At 33.4% G+C, this 25,671-nt stretch overlaps 1 long non-coding RNA gene across 3 annotated transcripts in view; it reads right to left on the bottom strand.

Moving 5' to 3' along the window:
- The window catches only part of LOC113599223 (uncharacterized), a 165,379-nt gene extending 140,894 nt beyond the window's left edge, over positions 1–24,485 (bottom strand). For all 3 annotated transcript variants that reach the window (XR_008295098.1, XR_008295099.1, XR_008295097.1), the window contains exon 1: positions 23,165–24,485. This is a non-coding gene — a long non-coding RNA (uncharacterized LOC113599223). The remainder of the gene's footprint in view (positions 1–23,164) is intronic.
- Between the last annotated feature and the right edge of the window lie 1,186 nt (positions 24,486–25,671).

Below are 25,671 nucleotides of genomic sequence, written 5' to 3'. Positions count from 1 at the left end.
AAGGGTAGGTAAATTGGGCAAAAGCTGTTCCCTTCTTTAAATTTTAAGCTTCTTAAAAACAGCATCTTGGTCTCTGTGACCCAGTGTAGGTTTAAACAATAATAAATATTCATTAAATTAAAATTTTTAATTGCTTCATCAATGCTGTTAACACAGTATATTTCGAAATTTTTGGAGTTGTTTTATTATGCTGGTGATAAGATATTTAGCTATCATTAGCCTTAAAAATAGTCTTATCCTCCAAATAATTTTTTATAGCAAATAGGTATTTTTCACACACTGAGTTGCTTATAATTCATGTCCAATCATTATTTAAAAATAATCTAAAAGTGGGTTGTCTGTGTGGCTCAGTCAGTCAAGTGTCCGACTTTGGCTCAGGTCATGATCTCACAGTTTGTGGGTTCAAGATCCCTGTCAAACAAACTCTGTACTGACAGCTCAGAACCTGGAGCCTGCTTCAGATTCTATGTCTCCCTCTCTCTCTCTCTGCCCCTTCCCTGCTCACTCTCTCTTTCTCTCTCAAAAAATAAATAAACATTAAAAAAATTTTTTAATAATCTAAGAGGATCTTTGCCTCCTAAAGACTGCTAAATATAAATCCCTTCCTAAATCCACTGATATTTTAATACAGAAAATTAAAGAGAAGTATGTTTTTCCCCTAGGCTAGATTAAGTGGAAATGAGAGAGATTAAAGAAGAAATTCCTCGTTCCATAGGTTGTGAGAAAATAGAACATTTTCCCTTGGAAATTTGTACATTGATGAGCCACTTTTCCTCTTGACAGTAAAAGACATTTATAACCCAGATGCAAGACAAAAAAAGAAACAGTATACAAACTAAGAAGACAAAGAACGAATCTAGAAGGTGAAGATTTAGGGCTGGTTCTAATTATTTCAATTTGGATTGCCTCTAAATTTGTTTCTTTTTATTAGTATTCACTTATACCAAAAAACATATTTATTTAATATCTAGTTCTATATCTGTCAAAATAAAAATTCAAATGCAGGGGCACCTGGGTGGATCAGTCAGTTACATGTCAAACTCTTGATTTTGGCTCAGGTTATGATCTCACAGTTTGAGAGAACAAGCCTCATGCCCTGGCTCCATGCCAGGTGTGGAGCCTGCTTGGGATTCTCTCCCTCCCTCTCCTTCTGCCCATCCGCTACTTATGTGCAAGCACGTGCACGTGTGTGTGTGTGCATTTGTGTACACTCTCTCTCTCTCAAAAAAAAAATTAAAAATTCAAATAAAAAAGGACAATATATAAAAATTTAAAATTTTTATATTAAAGTTAATATTAAACTAGAGCTTATTTTTCATATACCTTAAGGAAAAAAAAGTGGAGAAATATTTATTTAGTAGTTCAAAATTAACAAGATTTTAGATTTCTATTTCAAAATTTAGCCATGAGCAATCAGCTGTGTCACAAGTAACGCTTATTCATATTTTTAGGATTAAAATAGTAACAAATTTAGCAACAAACAAAGAAAAAATTGAACAAAAACAATACAACAGTGTTTTGAGTTTTGAACTTTTTTCTTATGTGGCTACTTACAAACATAAAAGAATAATGTGTTATATATATGTCACATATGATTCGGTTATATAAATATATCCAGTGTAAGATTAAGTAAAATTAAAATTAATAATTCTGGACATATTTATGATGTCAAAAATATTAATATAAAAGTAGTATATAATAATGACTATAGCATCAATAATTTTTATTATTAAATTAGTTATTTTTCTATGAAATACATTATTATACAACATGGAATGGGATGTTTTGAAATTGGCAGAGTTCAATGAAATTGAGTCTCGTATATGTCTGAACTATATACATGCTGGAATCTATCTGGTTAATTCAGTGCTCTATTTACACATTGCTGACCATCTGCTCTGTCACCTGAAGTGATATTGTTATGAAAATGAAGTCAAAAGATATCTCCTGCTCCTTGTTATTTCTGAATGTCAACATAACTTTAACGAGCCGAAAAAGATAAATGTTCACTACCAGCTTAACCTCCTGTATATGTTAATGGAATTATATTTTAGAATCATGGAAGCATATTAAATACCGTTTATAATTAAAAGTAGTCATTCATAAATTTTTTACATCTTCTGCCAGAAAATGAAAGCTACTTCTTGTGTAACATAGTAAAAATGCTGTTAAATAACAGTTAATAACTATATATTTATAATTTTCAGGTAGAAACGGTGAGGGTAAATTATTCAGAGAAAATATCTTTTGCAGTAGAGATGACATGTGCAAGAAGGTGTGACAAACCAAAGGAAGAGAATAAATCAACCCTCTATGCAAGAATCAGTATTTTTCGATATGGACAAAAAGTCTGTGCAACTTTTCACTAAATTTGTCAATTTTAGGAAATAATTAACAAATTTTAACTTAAATTTTCAGAAATTAAGCAATGATTTTTAACCTAAATATTGAACCTTATTGCATTAGTCACATTGATATTATAATGACAAAACCTTGCATCAACCATTTTATGACAATATACCTTCTTATATGAATAGCCCAAATCTTACTTTTACTTAACATATTTAAAATATGTTAAGTTTAGTGTTAATAGGTGAGAAGAGGACCAAGAAAATTTGCTGAAATTTTACTTCCTCTTATATCACACTTCGGAACACTCTTTTCAACTTTTCATTTATTTATTTAGTTATTCCTTCAATTTGCAAATAATTTCAAAGCACTTATGACTTATGAGACAAGGTGTCTAGGTTTGAATGGTGCTTCCAACTGACTGGGAAGGCAAAACCAAACAACTAATAATGTAACATTTACTACTGTCAAGAGAGGAGAGAAGCAGGAATGGACTGGATGGAAGGGCATGTGAAGAACAAGCTTTGCAGAGGGAGAAGCAAGTATAAAGGTCCTGAACTGGAAAAAAATATATGATTTTTTTAAGTAAATACATTAAAGCCAATGAGACTGAAACATAAAAATTGATAGTGTGTCATGGAATGAAATTTGTGAGGTAATCTGGTCAAGATTATAAACAGCTGAACAGTTGTGCTATAAATTTGCCTCTTTATCCTCATAGCCAGGAGAAACTGTTAAAGACTTTCAAGCAATGAATGATATGAGAGATTTGCATTTTTGAAACACATTAATCTAGTGTTAATAAAGTTAACAGTCATCCACTACTTAATCATTACACGGAGAATAGTCATGTCAATGTCTGAATGTATGAGGCACCAATTTGACGTCTCTACTAGACATTAACTCCAGATAATAGTTAAAACTGTGTAACTACAGGTTGTATGCATTAATTTTAAAATTATTAAAAATAAACCATAAGAATATAATTAAAAATGAGGTTTCTGGGGCATGTGGGTGGCTCAGTCAGTCATGTGTCCAACTCTTGGTTTTGGCTCAGGTCATGATCTCACAGTTAGTGAGTTCGAGCCCCATTTTAGGCTCTGTGCTGACAGTGCAGAGCCTGCTTGGGATTTGTCTCTCTCTCAACCTCTCTGCCCCTTCCTGGCTCGTTCGCTTGCTCTCTTTCAAAACAAAAACATTTTTTTAATTTCTGTTTCCCACTTTCATATTGTCCATTTTTATTAAGAGCATACTAAATCACTTAAAACCAGAGGAGGAAGAAATGCCTTTCATTTTGCCTGCCCTCCTTCACCCAAGCAGTGAGTGTATGGAAGTATGGTTCTCAGTGTTCCCTGAGGCAACAGGATGCTCTTGTGGTTCCCAAAGGTCTACAAAAAGTTTGTTCTTGGCAGCTTTCATGTTTCTAAAAGCAGCCTCCAACAAGTCTATTCTTCACTGAAGGGTGGGAAGGGGATGGGAAGGCACATCATCTCCTCAGAGGAATGAATCTCAGCTTTGGTGGGGCAGGGGTGGGGGAGGGGAGGTGAAGGTCTCCCTAAATTCTGAGTTTATTTATAGTTCATATTTCCCTCAATCCTAGCAGTGGCAGCAGCCTTCTGCATTTGCTAACCCATTACACTTAGAGCTCCCTTTTACTTCTTTCAGTAGTTAACTATTTTTCACTTGGTTAACTATTCTTTATAGTATATACATCTTGTTGAAATTATTTGTGTGACTGAAACCTAAATGATACAAGTACAAAGCATAATAAAAGAAATAAATAGTCACTGTTTGAAAGAAGTTAAAACACACAAAACACAGCAAAATGGAAAACACAGCAAAATTAAGTGGAATAATAGCAGGTTATTAACTTTTCATTTTTTCTTTTTCTGTATCATCTTATAAACACATATATATTATACCAAACTATATTGTTTACATTATATCATATACATATTTAAACTTCTATTTCCAGCTTATTATCTTTTTCCAAAGTCATTATACATTATTTGAATCCATGCTTTTTAATGACTGCATAATGGGCCACTTATAAAGGTAGATTTTAATTTATTTAATCCATTTTCTCTTATTCTTTGATATTTAGACTGCTTTTAATTCTCTTAGAATTTAAGGTGACACTTTAAGGGGCACTTGGATGGCTCAGTCGGTTAAGCATCCGACTTCGGCTCAGGTCACGATCTCGAAATTTGTGAGTTCGAGCCCCACATCAGGCTCTGTGCTGACAGCTCAGAGCCTGGAGCCTGTTCGGATTCTGTCTCCCTCTCTCTCTCTGCCCCTCCCCTCACTTGCACTCTGTCTCTCTATCTTTCAAAAATAAATAAAATTTAAAAAATAAAGCGATACTTTAAGAAACAACATAAATATTGTTACTCTTGAATAATTATTCTTCCTCTCTCTCACCCCTACTCTTTCCCCTAACCCCATGCATTTATCTATCTCTTAATTTGGCAACAAATCTTTTAGTGATTAACGTGAAAATTTATGAACTCATAAATTGTGACATCTATTTTTAGTAAGGAAAAATACCAAATACATTTTTCTTAATTATACAACCTGGAATGTTTAAAATCTTATAAAATCTGGTGGTTCTGGAATAAGAATTGGCATTCATCAAACTAGTACCTAATATGGTATCTTGTAACTAATAGAGTTACCTTCTGTTACAGCTTTGCAATTTTTTCACGGTATTTGAGCTTTGTCTTTGCTTTCATTTCCTATCCCAACTCTCCTTATGGCTTATCAACTACATCCTGTAGTTACCCAGTGATGGGAAGCCAATACCTATTTGTTCCACATCTACTGCAGTGCTCTATTTAGACCCTCCTTCCCAGGCTCTTTGTTTCTCTTTAACTTTTTCAAGCTATAATTTCTTCACCTTGGGAGTTTGGGGCTAACAAGACGACAGTCAACATGTCTGCCTGCTACAATATTACATGATCCTAGATTCTGCCCTTCCAAGTAATCAATTTCTTACCAAAATTAAAAATGAAATCATCTGAAATTCAATAGATAATATTGAGAACTCTAATTGACCTCCCTGCCACTTAATAAAATATCTGACTCTGAAATAAAAAATCTAATCCTAAAAACTCAACTCTTTCTTTTTAATTAAGTTTTGTCTGTAATAAATAGTTGCTGTAATTTTTCCTTTTTTTGTGCAGAAGGTTATTTGCATATATCAAATCTTCAAATCTATATTAGCTTCCTATGTCTAGGCAAACCACTTCCTCTACACTAACTTGTCCAGGTAATAGCAAAAAGTAATTTTGAAAGTCATATTTGTATAATTGGATGTATTCATAGCACAGCTGCAAATCTCTTAAAGTTGTTATAAACCATGCAACACCACTTCTTTCTGACAGTTTGTTGAGCATTTAAATGGAAATCAGAGAACCTAAGCTATCTATTTCAATTCAGCTAGCAATTCTGCAAAGCTTAAAAATCTAAATGCCACAGTACTGTGAAAACACAAACTATCAAAAATTTATACAATTAAATTATCTTCTATAAAAATAACTTTGTTTTCAAGCATTTGCTAATCTCCTTATAAACATACATTTCTTTTACAAAATCATTTAAGCTCCATAATGCCCATATTATGCATATTGTTTTCAAATTACTCTTTTGTTCTGACTGAATTTAAGCTTAAATTTCTAAACATGGTTATTTGAAATTGTTTCTCTTCCCCATTAGATTCTTAGTTAGGAGGCGTCCAGTTGCACCACCCCACACTCCGCAGGTCACCAGTGGCAAGGTAACCAGTTGTCTATTCAACCTTTCTGCTCCTATACCTCTTATTACTCTTTTTCCTTATTTTAGCTCCTTTGTTTTTATTACACAAATAAGCCCTAATTCTGACCTCCAAACCCATTTCTTATCTCCTTTATAAAGTCCTTTTTCTAATCTTTCACTATTTTCATTCCCATATTTTCCACTTCCTTTTCTTCTCTTCCTTCCCCTTTTCTCCTCTTTTTACTTTCTATAAATATAAGTAAAACTCTACATAAGGCCTCAATTACTTTTATATATTGAAAACTCTGAAAGGCATATAGCAAGGATTTTTTTCATTAAGCCTTAACCTATATGTCCAGCTGTTCTCTGAACATCACTGTCTGGAAACTCATGTGTTCAAAGCTGAATTAATTATTATCTTTATCCCACTTCATTCACCTCCAATTCTTCATCCTTTATTCAATTCTTTATCGACCACCAATTTTCCGTTCATATTCATTATGTTTCCCATTTTAGTGATGGCACCATTTATCTCCTAAACTAAATCAGAAATTTACAGATTATCCTTAAAGCATTCTTCTTCACCATCCATATTCCATTCCATTCTCTTAATTCCACTTCCTGAATACTTCTAAGATCGTTCCCTTAATTTATATCCTCCTAACACTATCTATATTTAGGTTCTCCCCATTCTTCACTAGCAACATCCTGACTAGTTTCCCAGCTTCATCAAAATCATCATCCTCACTAATGATAACACTAACAACACATTTTTTTTTCTTTCTCTTCTTTTTTTATAATAGTTCCTGGTTATCTCCTTTATCAAATCATAGGCATATTAAATATACAGAAAACATAGTAGTCTATGGAGAACTAACACAAATAAAATGGGTCTTCTCTTTTCCTACTCATGTGTTGCCAAACATTTGACAGTGAATCTTCATACTACCTAATCAGAGGTCATGCAATTGGTGACAGAAGCACAAACACTGGTTTCTCTGGAAACATGCCTGATTTGTAATGCTGGGTCATATCAATCTTCTATGTTTATCCTTCACTTGCCATACTTCTCTCAGCATTCCACTTCTACACCATTTTGGTGGCATTTTTAAAAATATCATGTTACTTGCTGCATGTATTCTGTCTTAGATTTTCAATGCTCAACTATATCATAGCTACAGAATATGGATAGAATATGATGGGGATTTTAAGGCATCAAACAAATCTGTTATGGACCACCTTTAAACAAATCCCCAACCCTTTAAGAAAGCATGTATTACACATGAACTTTAGGATTGTCTTTCCATCTCTGTGAAAAATGCCATTGGAATTTTGATAGTGATAACACTGAAGTCTATAAATTGCTTCAAGGAGATGGACATTTTAACAATATTAATTCTTCCAATCCATGAACATGGGGTATCTTTCCATTTATTTATGTTTTCATTTCTTTCATCAATGTCTTGTAGTTCTCAATATACAGGTCTTTCATTTGCTTGGTTAAATTTATTCCTAAGTATTCTATTGGTTTTCATGCTATTATAAATGGGATTGCTTTCTTAACTTCTCTTTCAGATAGTTCATGTTAGTGTGTAGAAAATGCAACTGGTTCTTGTATACTGATTTTGTATATTGGAACTTTACTGAACTAGTTTATTAGTTCTAACAGTTTTCTGGTGGAACCACTATGATTTTCTATATATAAGATCATGTTATCAGCAAAAAGAGACAATATTACTTCCTCCTTTCTGGTTTGGATGCCCTGTATTTCTTTGTCATGCCTAATTATCCTGGCCAGGACTTTCAGTACTGTGTTGAAAAGAAGTGGCAAGAGCAGGCATCATTGTCTTCTCCTGGTCTTAAAGGAAAAGCTCACAGCTTTTCACCTTTGAATATGATGTTAGCTATTGGCTTGGCATATGTAGCATTTATTAGGTTGAGGTACTTTCTGTATTTAATGTGTTGTGATGTATTACCATAAAAGTATATTGAGTTTTGCCCAATGTATTCTTTTAATTTATTGAGATGATAATTTGTTTTTTACCCTTTGTTGTGTTAATGTAATATGTCACATTTATTGATTTAGTATACTGAACCATCTCTGCATCCCGGATGTAAATCCCACTTGATCAGAGTGAATGATCTAAAAGGGTGTACTGTAAAATTCTGTTTGCTAGTATTTTGTTGAGTATTTTTGCATCTGTGTTCATCAGGGATAGAGGCCTGTAATTTTCACTTTTTGTGTGGTGTTATTGTCTGGCTTTGGTATCAGAGTAATGCTGGCCTCATAAAATGAGTCTGAAAGTGCTCCTTCCTGTTAGGTTTTTTTGGAAGAGCTTGATAGGGATTGACAGTAATTCTTTTTAAATATTAGTAGAATTCACCTGTAAAGTTATGTGCTCCTGAGCTTATCTGTGTTAGGAGATTTTTGATTACTGATTCAATCTCCTTACCTACAACTGGTCTCTTCAGATTTTCTATTTCTTCATGACCAAGTCTTGACAGGTTGTATGTGCCAAGGAATTTTTAAATTTCTTCTAGATTTTTAAATGTCTCCTAATTTGTTGGTATATAATTGTTAATAGTAGTGCTTTAATATCCTTTGTATTTTGTGGTATCAGTTATAATGTTTTCTGTTTCATTTCTGTTTTATTATCTCTTTTCTTAGTTACTCTAGTTAAGTTTGTCAATTTTGTTTATCTTTAAAAAAAAAAAAGCTCTAATTTTCATTGATTTTTTTTGTATTGTTCTTCCAGTCTTTGTTTCACTTATTTTTGCTCTGATCTTTGTTATTTTCTTCCTTCTTCTTACTTTGGGCTTAGTTTGTTCCTCTTTTTCTAGTTCCTTAAAATGTAAAGTTAGATTGGTAATTTGAGATATTTTCCTTTTTCTTAAAGGAGGCAATTATTGATAATCTTTCCCCCCAGAATTGCTTTTGCTGCATCCTATAAGTTTTAGTATGTTGTATGTCCATTTTCATTTGTTTCAATATATTTTTTATATCCTTGTTGATTTCTTCCTTGACTCATTGGTATGGTATGGAACCACAAAGACCCTAAATAGCCAAACCAAACTTGAGAAAGACAAAACTGGAGGCATCACATTTTCTGATTTCAAACTATATTACAAAGCTACAGTAAATCAAAACAGTATGGTAGTGGTACAAAAACAGGCATATAGTTCAATGAAATAGAATACAGAGCCCAGAAACAAACTCACACATGTGTGGTCAACCAATTTTTGACAAAATTGCCAAGAACATACAATGGAAAAAGGATAGTCTTCTCAATAAACTGCCTGAAAAACAATATCCACGTGCAAAAGAATGAAACTGGATCCTTATCTTACAGCACTCACAAAAATTAAGTGGAAATGAATTAAAGACTTAAGTGTAGAACCTGAAACCATAAAACACCTAAAATAAATAATAAGGAAGAAACTTCATGACATTGGTTTTGGCAATGGTCATGGATATGACACCAAAACACAAGTACAGAAAGCAAAAATAAACAAGTAAAATTACATCAAATTAAACAGCTTCTGCATAGCAGTCAATAAAATGAAAAGGCAACCTACAGAATGTGAGAAAATATTTGCAAACTGTATATCTGATAAAAGGTTACTATCCAAAACATATAAGGAACTCTTCTAACACAATGACCAAAACAAAACACAAGTAACCTAATAGAAATGGCAAAAAATCTTTATAGACATTTTCCCAAAAAAGATATATAAATGGCTAACAGGTACGTGAAAAAGTGCTCAACAATACTAATCATCAGCAAAATTTAAATCAAAACCATAATGAGATATTACCTCACATCTGTTAGAATGTCTATTTTCAAAATGAGATAACAAATGTTGGAGAGAGTATGAAGAAAAAGGAACCATTATACATTTTTGTTGGAAATGCAAATTGGTACAGCCACTATGGGAAACAGTATGGAAATGGGGGTTCCTCAAAAAATTATAAATAAAATTACCGTGTGATTCAGCAATTCTACTCCTGGTATCTATCCCAAAGAAACAAACTCAGTATCATGAATTGATACAAGCTCTCATTTGATTGCCGCATTACTCACAGAAACCAAGATATGGAAACAACCTAAGCTTCCATTAATGGATGAATGGATTAAAAAATATTTATTGTCAAAAATATTTATTGTCATAAAAAAGAAAGAAATACTGCTATTTGTGATGATATGAATAAAACTGGAGGACATTATGGTAATTGAAATAAGCCAGAGAGAGAGAAATACTCAATGATTTTTCATATGTGGAATCTTAAAAAAATTAAACTCATAAGAAACTCGTAATAGAGTAGAATGGTGGTTGTCAAGGACTGGGAAAATGGGGAGGTGTCATTCATAGGGCACACACTTCAGACATAAAATGAGTAAGTTCTGGGGGTCTATGTTCAGCATGGTGTCTATAGTTAATATAGTATTTAAGTATTGTATGCTTGAAATTTGCTGAAAGTAAATCTTAAGCATTCTCATCTCACCAAAAAAAACCAAACTATATTAGGTTGATAAGTGTATTAATTAAGTTAATTATTCCATTTTTAAAGATCAGCTCAAATCTTTTACTTTGTTCCATGTGTCCAACAATTTATTACTGCTGACTTAGTTTAAGAGTAGTGATTTAATTCAAAGCCTTAGTTCACATGATCCTGGATACGCTCCCAAAATGTGGTCTAGATGTCAGTTAGGGTTTGCCTGCCCCTTGAGAGCTATATAAGCCTTGATAAAACTCTCAACCCATCTTTGGAAATCCAAAGCCATCAGGATTTCTGTTAAAGGATAATAGGGAGGGAATGAGTTCATGTCCTCATGGTCCCTAATTTTATTTCTTTTCATAGGAAAAAAATCCCCTCCTTTATAGCACAGACTAGAAAACCACATTTACTCTGAGGTCTTGTCTCAGAATCTCACTCACTATCTGCCAGTGGCTTTTCAAGATATCCTCATAAAGAGGAGCATTTTATCTATGAGAGAATTGAGATGCCAGATGCTAAAATAACACATTTCCAACTTCTCATAACTGCCTTGTTACTCAGGTTCTATAATTTGGGAAGTTATTTTTTAGCTGTAAAGTAGGCTCTATGGAAAGTGGGCCCTATCAAGTATCATCTTGCCCAACATCCTGAGACCTATAGAGGAAATTGTCTTTCCCAAGATCCTGCTATTAATATCAGAGTCATACTGCATCTCGAGCCCCTGGATTGTCATTCCAGTGTTCTTTCTATTACTTCATACTGCACTGATACTCAAAATAAATGAAATCATTATTTAGGCAACTCACTGAAATAATTTTCTTTTACTTAATCAAATGATAAAAATTCAAAGTACTTGGGTGCCTGGGTGGCTCAGTCAGTTAAGTGTCTGACTTCGGCTCAGGTCATGATCTCACGGTAAGTCAGTGCAAGCTCTGCATTGGGCTCTGCTCTGACAGTGCAGAGCTTGCTTCAGATCCTCTGTCTCCCTCTCTCTCTGCCCCACTCCCACTCTTGCTCTCAAAAATAAACATTTTTAAAAATTCAAAATACTTAATAATATTTAAACTTATATTTTCCTTTGAATACTTAAATTAATAGTAACCACTCATGGACCAGATGTTCCTTGTGAGTTTATATTTAAAAAGTGATTATGTATGCCTATAATTTATTACTCTTTCAAATCATAGCTCAAAATTCCACAGACTAATACAATTGCTAAATTAAATTTATCAGTGCTGTGAAGTCAACTTTTATTTGTTTACATTTTTAGTTCACTATGTGTAAATTCAATTTAAAAACAATTTAAAAACAAGCTTAAGGGAAGAGAATCCATTGAAGTAATTAAATTGGTTAGTATCTACTCAATTTATCAAATGTTTATTTTTTATTTTTGAGAGAGAGACAGAGAGAGCAAGTGAGGGAGGAGCAGAGAGAGAGGGGGACGGAGGATCCAAAGTGAGGTCTGCACTGACAGCAGAGAGCCCAATGTGGGGCTTGAACTTATGATCCAAAAGATCACAACCCGAGCTCAAGTCAGACGTTCAACCAACTGAGCCACCCAAATGCCCCAGTACTACTCAATTTATATACATTATTTATTTATTCTTTCTAATCAAAATAAGAAAGTTTTATTACAATAATAACTATAATTTGTTGCACATTCATTGAGGCAGGCACTGTGGCCTATGTATTATCTGATTTCTGTAACTTCTCTGTAAGTTAGGTATATTTTAGAATAATTAACTAAGAACACTAAGATGCAGAAAGGTTATAGGAAATGCCCACAGCCACACAATAAAGTGGCAGGTATTAAATTCAAACCCAATCCATTTTACCCAAAACCCACACTTTTACAAATGTGAAAATTGATTCTTTATTTATGATTATCAATATCCTTGTACTATCTATTTATATCTATTTGCATGTAGGTCATTTTTTAGAGGTCGCATGTGATGTGATAAAGATTTAGTATATCCGTAGATGTTAATAAATATTTGAGTAATTATAAAGATTTGTTCTCTTTATAACATTTTATGAGCTATTCTCAAATTATAAATTTCTTAAAATAGATAACTTGAAATACTTAATGCAATAATAAATTTTGAAAATCTTTTTCTAAGCTTTCTGATCTATTTTTCCCCTTATAAACCTTGCCAGTTCCTCATTTAAATTTTTTTGTCCAAAATTTCTGGAATAATGAGAATGCAGTTTTGCCTGACCTATACATGGACCCAGTCTCCCAATTATACTGAACCTATTTTCTTAGATTTTTTGACTGTCCCCTAACATATAGGTTCATCCTTGCACAGTATTAATCTTTAAGCAATACAATCTGGGACGGGGTGACAGGAAGACTACCTAATTGGCAATATGTCAGCATTTTTCTGGATGACATGTGATGATGGACTTGGCAGCAATAAGATCATGGGCATACCTGACCTAGCAACATGTAAAGCACTCATGTAACACAGATGATTTAACTATATGAACAGCCAATATTCCCAGAATAAATTTTTCCCTCAAAATAAAGCAGCCATTTCTTAAAGACTTAAATCCATGTATTAAAATACAGATTTGACTATAATCATCTACCAAGGATGGGCTAAATGATATAAATTTGTTCCAAAATCTAATATGACTTCAACTAATTTGATGGGAGATAGAAGGTCAAGAGCAGGAAAAATCTTCTTGGACCTACCTGAATTTGTGCCAAAAATAGGAAATTTCAGAGAAACCTTTGTTTTTGAGAATTGTCTAGGACCAACACCAGGGCCTCCATATTAGTTTCTGCACATCAAATACAAAATGATATGAGGTATTATCTGAGATGTGAAAAAAAGAATACAAAATCCTTATAAGGATAATTCTAATATACTTCCAAATATCAGTGTCACCATTTTATGGTATATACAGAAAAAGAACAGTTGTCTCACATATAACCTTGGATGGTGCACCATACAAATACTTATCCTTACTGCCTCAAACTTTCTTGTAGGCCACTATTCATGTCCCTGTTTATCTTTTCAGAATCCTTTTGAAGAATGCCACCCCATACACTCAAATGGCAAAAGTAGGGACTGGCCACACTTGCTTTTTACTGCCGTGAACTTTTATCCTCTCCTGTATAATTCAATCATTACTGAAGATTGGGAGAAAATAGACCAAACACTGGAAAGGAGGATTTCAAGACAGTAAATTTTATTTTCCCCATAGTTCAAAGAAAAGGCACAGAACCAGATAAACACAGAATTTCTTCTCAGAAACAGCTCATTCTTAAAGACTAAGCTATTCATCAAGTTGACTCTTCACTAGGAGTGCCTATTTCTTTAAAGTGCCATTTTACAGTTCTATAACACTCATTAATAAAATCCAACTCTGTCTACCATGTTGGCCATACTGTAGAATACATGTTTTTTCCAAATCCCCAGAATGCAGTGGGACAAAGACAGGATTTTCCGAAGTCTAACACTCAGGATATTACAGCAGGACTGCCTACATTTTAACCTGAGATTGATCATGCAATGGATAAATTAGTCTGTGCTTGTGGCTTTGGAAAAGCTGAAATAGGAAAAACATGCATAGTTTGGAAAAATTTATATATAAATACATATATATATATAAATACATATATATATGTATGTATTTTTTTTTGGTTTATTTATTTATTTTGAGAGAGACAGAGCAGGGGAGGGGCAGAGAGAGAGAAAGGGAGAGAGAGAATCCCAAGCAGGTTCTGTGCTGACAGCACAGAGCCTGATGCGGGGCTCAAACCCAGAAGCCATGAGATCATGACCTGAGCCAAAACCAAGAGTCAGACATCTAACTTACTGCACCACACAGGCTCCCTTATATTTATATTTTTAAAAACAAAAAACATTGAAATATAATAAAAAAATAAAAAATTTGTCCTTGTATTTATAAGCAATTTAGCATTTCATTTGTTTCTTTTTTAAAAAAATTATTATTACAAAGGAATGTGGGTCCAATATGGTTTCGGTAGTTAGTGACTCTAAAAGTTTCAATCTGCAAAATGATAATAATAATAATAATAATAATAATCCAGTGAAGAAATGGGCAAAGAACATGAACACTTTCACAAAGAAGACATCCAGATGGCTAACAGACATGTGAAAAGATGCTCAACTTCAGGGAAACATCACTCATAATCAGGGAAATACAAATCAAAACCACAATGAGATACCACCTCACCCCTGTCGGAATGGCTAAAGTGAACAACAACTCAGGAAACAACAGATGTTGGCCAGGATGAGGAGAAAGGGGAACCTTCTTGTACTGCTGGTGGGAATGAAAACTGGTACACCCACACTGGAAAACAGTATGGAGGTCCCTTAAAAAATTAAAAATAGAACTTTATGACCCAGCAATTGCACTACTTGATATTTATACAAAGGATACAAAGATACTGATTCAAAGGGGCACATGCACACCAGTGTTTATAGCAGCACTATTGACAATAGCCAAATATGGAAAGAGCCCAAATGTCCACCAATTGATGAATTTATAAAAAAAATGTGAGGTACACACACACACACACACAATGGAATATTACTGGCAATCAAAAAGAATGAAATCTTGCCATTTGCAACAACATGGATGGAACTAGAGTGTATTATGTTAAGTAAAGTAAGTTAGAGAAAGACAAATATCATATGATTTCACTCATATGTGGAATTTAAGAAACAAAACAGATGGACATAGAGGAAGAAAAGCAAAAATAAGATAAAAACAGAGGGGGAGATAAATGATAAGAAACTCTTAAATATAGAGAACAAACTGAGGGTTGCTGGAGGTGTGTTGGGTAGGGGGATGGACTAAATGGGTGATGGGCATTGGGAAGGGCATTTGTTGGGATGAGCACTAGGTGTTGTATGTGGGTGATGCAACACTAAATTCTCCTCCTGAAATCATTATTTTTTTTTAATTTTTTTTTAACGTTTACTTATTTTTGAGACAGAGATAGACAGAGCATGAACGGGGGAGGGGCAGAGAGAGAAGGAGACACAGAATCGGAAGCAGGCCCCAGGCTCTGAGCCATCAGCCCAGAGCCCGATGCGGGGCTCGAACTCACGGACCGCGAGATCGTGACCTGAGCCGAAGTCGGACGCTTCACCGACTGAGCCACCCAGGCGCCCCACTGAAATCATTATTATGCTATATGTTAACTAACTTGGATTTCAATAAAATTAGAAAAATTATAAAATAAAATAATAAAATAAAATAAAATAATAAATGAATAAATAAATAAGAAAAAAAAAGTTTGACTCTAGCACTGGCTTTGGCACTCTAATTCAGGTGACCTTTGATATTTAGAAATAAATGTGAAGCGAAAATAAGGATTCTCCATTTTTTTCTAGGGTATACCTATCATGAAAATGTCTTTTGGGGCATCTGCATGGCTCAGTAGGTTAAGTGTCTGACTCTTGGTTTCTTCTCAGGTCAGATCTCATGGTTTTGTGTTTGAGCCCTGCATCAGGCTCTGTGCTGACAGTGCAGAGCCGGCTTGGTATTCTCTCTCTCTCTCTCTCTCTCTCTCTCTGCTCCTCCCCAACTCATGCTGTCTCTATCTCTTTAAAAATAAATAAACTTAACAACAAAGAAAGAAAACGGTTATCTGGTGTCTCTTTCCCTTTCTATCTGTCTCTGTCTCTGTTGTGGATATTATGTATTGACTTCCAAATTTAAAAGACTATAATTTAGTGTTATAATATATCCCTCATACATGCACATTTTCTGGTTCCCATCCTCCCAATTTGGTTTTATTAGTTAAATCCAAATTTACTGCCTTCAACATTATGTCTATGTAAACATCTTTTATTCGGAGCCAAGAATTTCAATATCTTTTTTAGACAAGAGTTTTTACCTTTCCAAGTTAATTTTTAAATTTACTTTTACTTGCTTGACATTTTTCAAAATCTACTAAACTTTTCTCCAAACTCCAACACTTCTCTCTAATGCTTTTTACTCAAATTATTCACATGGCCAAAACTGTCAGATAATGTATTAACTTTATTTTCCTAAAAAGACCTTTCTCACAAATCCCACTAATGTCCCAATCTAGTATTTACTGGTTTACTTCTAGCCTGGTGGAACGCTACTGTTCTGGGACTTTTTGTCATTATATTGAACATTCCCTTAGTTTCTTTTTGGTATTTAATTCTATCTCAAAACCTTATTTTCCTCTTTCTGGGTTGACTACCTTATTTTGGTAAAAAAAAAAGGTACATGGGAGTTATAATATTTCAGGTTTTCATATGTGAGAAATATCTATTCTCTGCCACAAATCATGACTTGTAGTTTGGCTAGCTACAAAATTCTAAGTTAGAAATCATCCTCCTGAAGATTTTAAAGATATTATTCTACTGTGCTCAAGCTTCCAGTGTTGCTATAAGTTTTCTAATAATAGCTAACACTAATTTAGCACTTCCTATGCACCAAGTTTTATACTAGCCTACTTATTTCTTATAACAAACTTAAGAAAAAGTAGTATCCTTAATGACAGAGAAAGAAATTAAGATCCAAAGAAATTAAGTAGCTTGTCTCCTTCCCCCCACCCTCAGTTTTCTGAAGTATTACAATATGCACTGCTCTCAATATTTCAATTTTTAATCTATATACAGTACTTGTATGCTTGAACTCACAATTGCCTTTTTCCTGTTTTCCCTATAGTCTCTTCAAAAATCACTACAATTAAATGTTGAGATTCCTAGAATAATCCTCTAATATTCTTATCTATTCTATTTTCTATCTCTTGTCTTTTTCCTCTATGCCCTATTTCCTTAATTTTACATTCCAAATTTTCTATTGAATTTTTATTTTAGTTAGCATATTTTTAATTTCAGAAATCCCATTCATATGTATAAATATATTACTGTTTCTTTTTGTGTGTCTTAAACATTCTAAAATTTTCTTTATAGTATCTCTTTCTTTTTTTGTTACATTTATTCTTATGTTCCTTATGGTTTTGTTTTTATTGTAAATTATATGTTTTTAAATTATCTTTTCCAAATTTGTTGGTGATTTTTAAGAATACCATTGATTTTGTACTGCTATCTTCTGTTTATCTTCCTTTCCTTCTTTTATAATTACTTAACATGGGCCATATGTCATTTAGTATTTTTTTAGGTTTATTTATTTATTTTGAGAGAAAGAGAGAGACAGAGTAAGAGGGGAGGGGCAGAGAGAAGGAAAGAGAGAGAATCCCAAGCAGGCTCTGCAACATCAGTGCATAGCCTGATGCCAGGCTTGAACTCTTGAACCATGAGATCATGCCCTAAGCCAAAATCAAGAGCCAGACACTTAACCGACTCAGCCACCCAGGCGCCCCTGTCATTTAGTTTTTGATTATTAACAATTTTTATTATGACTAGGTCTCAATTCAGCTAAAGCTCTGTATTTGTAGGTTTGGGTTTAGGGGGCCCATGTGAGCTGGGACAGCATCATTTTGTATATATTGTCTCAGGACACTTTTTTATCAAACCTTCTGTGTAAGCTCAAAGATCATTTATTTTCCTCATAGTACTTTTGCCTGTGTCTAAATATGTTTTTAAAAATGAACAGAAAATCTGTATAGCTCATTATGAAGCTTTTTATTTTATAGGATTCCTTTGTGGCATTAGTGATTTTGTTCCCCCAGGTTAACATGTAGAACTGGATTATCAAATCTGAGATCTTATTTTAGCATAAAGCTTTACTAATAATTTCAAAGATAGAGTTAATTAGGAGGTTTAGACAAAACAGAGAAAAGCCTAAGATATCAACAACAGCTCTTCAGGTCCCACTTCCTGCACTGCACATGAATATCTGGCTCAGAAAAATAGATTGTGTCTCTAAATAAGGATTATAGAGTTATCTCATACATAGAAGATTTTAAGATATAAAACATCTCCATTTTAAATCTAAGAGAGTTGCATGACTTATAAAATATCACCATGCTTCATAGATTCTAGATTCTAGTTCTTATAGGTAACACTTAGCCAGGGACCCTCTACAAAGGGCATTTCAGAGATAAGGTTTCTTCCTCCCAACCAAATATCAGTAGAAAATTTCCCCAGAAATCCAGGTGACAGGAAAATTAGACCAGGTCATCTACCTCCTATTTTTCCTCCCGGGACATCTGACAGTCAAGAGAGTTAAGAGATTTCAAGTCAACTGCTTTAATTACTTCTAGATAGCCCTAAATGACTTTATACAATTATCTGGCTGATCATCAAACATATTCCTTGCTACTACTTCCAACTCTTATTAACTTCTGTGGAAAAAATAATTTTTCTTTGTGGCTTTTCTATTCTCACACTATGGAATAGGATTTGTGTATAGTTCCAAATCCCTGGTAGCTCACTGTTCAAAGAAAGAAATCTTTGATTAGATTTTTAAGGTCAGAGACCACCATATTTCTAAGAAGTTTGTGCCATGCACAAAATCTGTTGGTACTATTTCCTCTATAGATTATTCCAAATTCCACTTGATTGGCATTTCTATTCAGGTTCTTATTGTTTATTATTTGCTCTGGAAATCTCATAGTTTTATTAGAGATGAATGGAATTATAGTTTTGCTCTTTTTATTTTCTGTTTTCACCAGAGGGTGGTTGGAGTAGAAATATCTTTGTAATCTCCCAACATAAGAAAATGAAACATTGTTTTAAAGGCTTTCTACTGCTATAACTAAAATTTCTGTGATTTCAAGAAGTTTTGAAAAACAAGATTTTGCTTCAAACTCATGTATTTGATATTTTTGTAAATAAGCCTTTAAAAATTTGGAATTAACAAAGGCCCTATGTAAACTTCAAAAATATGCAAAAAGCTTTTGAAAAGCAAATGTTTATATTTTTAAATAATTTTTGGATGCTATCTGTAAATAATTTATAGACAAATATAAGAGTGAATAAAGGACAAATAGGACTAAACTTTAGATTCACTTTTAACTATTTTAAATTAGTATCTACAGTGTGAAATTTTATATGCAGCAATAAGGAATTTAATTCATTTCAAAGATATAGTGAAAAATAACTGTATTTTACTATAAGCTCTTTTTTTACTATATATATATATATATAAGGTCTTTTTTACTGTATATTGAATTAACACATGTATATGTTATAACATATATATATAACATACATATATATAAATAACTGTATTTCACTATAAGGTCTTTTTTTTACTATATATGTATATAAGGTCTTTTTTACTGTATACTGAATTAACCTTTATATATATATATATATGTAAAATAGTTATTTTTCATATATATATAAAGGTTAATTCAACTGTATAATCAACTATATGTATAATCAACTATATATTGAATTGTTAATATTAACAATTGAAGGTTAATTCAATATATAGTTGATTATATATATATATATGTATATATATGTAAAGGTTAGTTCAATATACAGTAATAAAGACTTACATATACATAGTAAAAAAAGACCTTATAGTAAAATAGTTATTTTTCATGTATATATATAAAGGTTAATTACATATATATATACACATAGATATACATATATATGTATATACATATATATGAAGGTTGATTCAATATATAGTATGTGTGTGTGTGTGTGTGTGTATATATATATATATATACATACATATATATATATACACATATGTACATATATATATATATATATATATATATATTTGGGTTAACCAGGGAATAAGATGCAAAATTCTCTGATCTTCAGGTAAATGCTGGCCAGATTTCAGTAAATGACAGGCTCTTCAGAGCAAAGGCCACAAGTTCTTTATGTTTTTACCTTTCATACCTAGCATTTTATCTTGCTGGTAGTAGTCACTCTTCCAATATGTGTGCCTGGTACTGCTGTCAAAAATGTGCTAGATATAGTTAAACAATATCTTTTTATTATCATTTTTCTAATAATTAGTATATTTCAATTATAATATTGGTACTTTTTCATATGTACCATCTCATTAATCTCTATGGACTACAAAATGTTATTTTCAATGAGTTAAAAGAAAATGATTTTTTCTTGGAAGGGGAATAGAAAATCTTCAGCAAAATAACACTTGTCAAAAAGGAGAGAAAGAGAAAAGGAAATATCCCAAATTAAATTACAGAAAGGACTGGCATTGATAGATTCCAAGTGCTTAAGATAGAATAGTGCAGAATTCCTAAAGTAACACCCAATTCTTATAAAATGTACCACTTGGAAACAGAGGTTCTATTTTACATCTCATTGCATCTGAAAAAGCAATCTTTTAGCACAGTCCCAACATCCTTTTTCAATTTCAATATGACATTTTATTCTGAGGTTAATAGATATTAATAATATGTACAACCACAGAATATCAGCTACAGCAAGACACTAAATATAGAGAAGGTAATTCTGTGGCTTCTCTTCCATTATGACACTATCACAGGGCCAAAATCTGACCACATGTAAGATGTTTATACTTTAACTTATTCAGTCCACAACTGCACCATAGAGCATCTGAGAAAGCCCCCCAGGGACAGTATTTTACTGTCACATCTTTCCTGACTTAGTTTCCTCTCTCACAGAATTTCATAGGAACAAAAGTTTGGAAACTATTGGTGTATCATTGCAAAAGACTTAAATAAGATAAATTATTAAGTGTTAATAATTATCACAGTACTGAGTTAAAGTATATTTCAAAATATAAGGATTTATGCATTTAAATATTGTAACAACAGTACTGCTAACCCATAAATACATTAAAGTAAATAAGTGAAACAAGAAGTCAATTCCCAGAATTATTTATATGTATGTGCTCAAGGGTAGGGGCTTGAAGCAGAGTTAGGTGCTTAAGTGAGTCCAAAATAACCATCCCAGATAGTCAAAAAAGGAACCAAAGAATAAGTCTGATGATTTAAATAATTCTAATAGCTCTCTAATTTCTAACAGAGAATGATGGATCCGCTGAGACTTCTGAAGTGTTCCTGCTTGCCTAAAGATATATCCCCATTCTATTTTAGTGTTAAGCTTCTGTAGTGTTAACCTGCATTGATCTAATCATTTGTTGTTCTGAGGATAAGATGAGGTAATGAAGCTGTATCTTAGAAGTTAGTTTATAAGTCTAATGCCTCTAAGAATTCATGAACCCAATGTATCCAATCTTAAATGTTTTATTTTTTTGTGGTGGGATTCCCAACATGATCAGAAGCTGTAATAATGTAGAATTCCACCAATGAAGGACTGCAAGGGACAAGTCTCCTCTCCCTCCCAAGAAATCAAGAAACCTTGAGGCAAGTAGTCATAGAAAGAAAGGCAAAACCTGATCGAAGGTTTAAGGGATCAGAGTAATTCTGAGTACCATAATATTGCCTCCTTCAATTTTTTTTTCACAAGTTCCCATAGATTAAATTATGCATATAAATTGATAATCATTGTGATATATCTGAATTAAAAGGCAACACTGATTTGAGACTCAAGCAATATGTCATTGTTGGAGGAAAGGAATTCAAAACAAGGCTTTGGCATATCAAGAGCTTCCATCCATCAGTAAGTACATAAGCTCTATTAGTGGTTTTGGCATAGAAGTATGGCTTCAATACATCATGGCCTTTTTACAAAGAGGCTTAGCATCAGCAAGGAAGGGGTTGGCAATCTATATTGGTCAAAAGACAATTTAACATTGTAGCTTAACAGGTACTGACGAAGCCATAAATACAAAGAAGAAAAATGGCAGGTGTCACATGGTTTACAAGAATACATTCATCCATGAGATATGGCATTTGTTCTTCCAGACAGAGAATTTAGTATACTTTGAAGGGAAATCTTCCTTCCTTTGAAGGAAACGAATGGCACAGTAATAGGTATAGTCAGAGTCTTAAGACAAACGATGAAATATATAAAACTTGGGACACATTTTCACTGAGATCTGGGGGTTAATATGAATGCTTAAATGAGAAAACAAAAATGCTGGTTAAATAGCAACTTAATTCAGCAACTCTGCTCTTTCAGGAAAAATAACAAATGAATTATGCATCTAGGATATAGTGAAAAATTAAGATTATAAGAAAGTAGAGGATCCTTGAAAGATGTGGGGACATGTGTGTGCAAGCAAGGTGATATAAGTGAGTCCAGAAATGGGGCATTTTGGAGAAGGACTGCAGAAGAAAAGCCCGCAACTGGTGTTAGTATGAATGGTATAGATTTCAAGTGACAAACACAATCAAAATGACTCAAGCACAATGAAAATGTGTTAGTTTTGTAACTGGGAAGTACACATACACAGATGACTTCAGACTGGAATTAGGAGCTCAAACATTATCTCTGTCCATCTCTTGGCTCCACCTTCTTATGTCTTGGCTATATTCTCAGGCAGGCTTTTCTCATGCAGTAGCAAAGCTGTTCAAACACACTGTCAAGCTTACATTCTACCAGGTCTGCAAACTCAAGAGAAAAAAGTAAGCACTTTTTTCCTAACAGTTTAAGCCAAAGACCCAAGAATGAGTCTTAATTGATTTGGCTTCATTTGTAAGCCTTATCAGAACCCAAACATTGTGACAGGGGAATGGAATGTGATAACAATCAGCATAGATCACATTCTTACCCCTGGAGATGAGATATGAGGTCAGCTGTGTCTTCACAGAATGGGTGAAACATGGCCTCCAGGTGGTTTCTTAATAGGAAGGTGATGCACAGTTACCAAAAAAGGAGGAAAAGATGCTTGACAGCTATATACAATAAATATTCATCACATGCACATGTTGAAGATTTCTAGGTCAGGTGACCCCAGATTGTACTATCACTAAGAGTTATTACTAACTAAAATAATTAATTATAAAAGGAAATTATAAAATCTTAGAATTGCTGTAGAGGAAAGTATGCACGTGTATGTAATGTCTAATATGTTGCTGATTCAGAATATCATATTTGTCCTGAAGTGTCCATGATAAAATTCACGTTTAGTTTTTTTTATTTTATTTGTCTTTGATATTTTTCATTTGGATTGTTACTCCAAACTCTTTAGCTGTTAATGTTAAAGAAATAAACACCCATGTCTTTTGCCATATGACTTTACAATTCCTATTATAATATAGAGTACATTTTCCCACTCAGCCAATTGATATTGAGCTTGACCATGTGTCTTGTTTTGACCAGTGGAATGCTTGCATATTGAGGCAAGCAAAGGTTTTAGATGTACTTTCAAAGACTTGTTCCCTTGTATTTCTGCCTTGCACCATGAAAAGAACATACCTTGAGTAGCCACTGATTGAAGAAAGTGGATCAGATGTGACTTCACCCCCACAGCCAGGAGTCAAGCTCAGGTAAACCACAGCATGAAGGAGAGGCTAACCCAAATAACCTGCAGACTTGGGAGCAAAAACCATAATCATTTGTTACTTTAAATTACTGAGATTTTGAAATTGTTGATTATGTGGCATTACTATAGCAGAAAACTAAATATTAAAGTATTTACACTACTTGTGGGTTATATTCCACTTATTTTCAATATTGTATATTTTATAAAAATGGTGCTATTAAAGAATGGTGCTGTTAAAAATAGTAAGAAAATGCTGACATGTAACAGTGGAAAATGAAATAGTAGGCAGTTACTGACAGTTAGTGGTTGGAAGACTTACCGAGAGCTTACTTACATATCTTCCCCATTATGATGTCAATAACTCACACCTCTGAGTTAAGACACCATATCTCCATATTTTTAAATAATTATTTAAATTCTTTTCATTAAAAAATTAATTCAGTTAATAAAAACTATATTAAGCCATTAACATCTACTAAATCTTTGGGGCAGTGAAAAGAGATAAATTCAATTTTCTTTGAAAACTCATTTCCTTTTCTCTTTTGGTTGCATACCAAGAAGCTGACACCACAGGTCTCACTGACCTCAATGGGAGAAGAGTAGTATTAGAAGCTGGACTAGAAGCCATCTTTTCCTTTCTTTTTTGTTTTATTTATTTTTTGAGTGAGAGACGGACAAACAGAGAGAGACAGATCCTGAGTGGGGGAGGGGCAGAGAGAGAAACACAGAATCTGAAGTAGGCTCCAGACTCTGAGTTGTCAGTACAGAGCCCGATGCGGGGTTTGAACTCATGAACTGCGAGATCATGACCTGAGACCAAGTCGGATACTTAACTGACTGAGCCACCCAGGCACCCCTAGAAGCCATCTTTTCTAACAAAGTCACTTCCTATTCCCTCTCCATATTTATGTGACATTGTGGGAGTGGGGGCCGCTCCCTTTTTACTGTAGTACTTTCTGTGGCCACCCAGTCCAGATGTGCTAGTCAAAGCATAACTGCCTGTGGAATAATGAAATGTCTACAATATGTGTCTATAACATTCCTCAGTAAGCCTTTTTTTTTTAATATTTACTGTAGTGAAATTAGAATCTCCTTTGAATGACAAACATGTTATTTTTTAAGATTAGTTAACAGCAACAAAAAGTTTTAATGGAAGAATTGTGGACCCTAAAATTGTAAAATTGCAGAATGCTCTTCTTAATGCATAATGGTAGGAGGAAAAGAAGACCAAAAATAATCATTAGGCAGGCAAAGGAATTCCAAAGAAAGCTAACCACTATAGAAAGTTCTGAAATTCTATTAAAATGTCACTAGCAAAGAATAATGAAAATATATAGATAGAAACTGTAATTAAGAAGCTATGTTTTCATATTCTTTTCCTTTTTTCTTTTTTCCTTTAAACTTGTTGATTTTAATACAAAATACTTATTCCCCTTCTAAAATACCAAAAAGCATGCAGATGGTTTTTCTCTACTTGTTTCTTTTCCTGAGGAATAGCTACATTTACAGAACACTTTGGTTTCACATTTACAGAACACTACCACTTCACTCACTAGAGAAAGTGGATAACATCTTCTTGATGTTTGGACAGAAATATTGGACACACTCCTCTTTCCCTTGTGAATGATTTACATGCTGATAAAATATTCTGTTTGTTTGTTTGTTTTCCTAGAGAGGCTTTGCTCCTCTCTAGGGGAGAGCCCTGCCCCATTTCAGGCTGTTGAGTGGGAATGCCTATCTAATTCTTCGGTTCACCATTAGAAATGCCACTTGCCCGTTGATACAAATTGTGT

This window comes from Acinonyx jubatus, chromosome C1, assembly GCF_027475565.1.
Source record: "Acinonyx jubatus isolate Ajub_Pintada_27869175 chromosome C1, VMU_Ajub_asm_v1.0, whole genome shotgun sequence".
Classification (NCBI taxonomy): Eukaryota; Metazoa; Chordata; class Mammalia; order Carnivora; family Felidae; genus Acinonyx; species Acinonyx jubatus.
The sequence above is the reverse complement of the archived record's forward strand: the minus strand, read 5'-3'. Positions and strand labels throughout refer to the sequence as shown.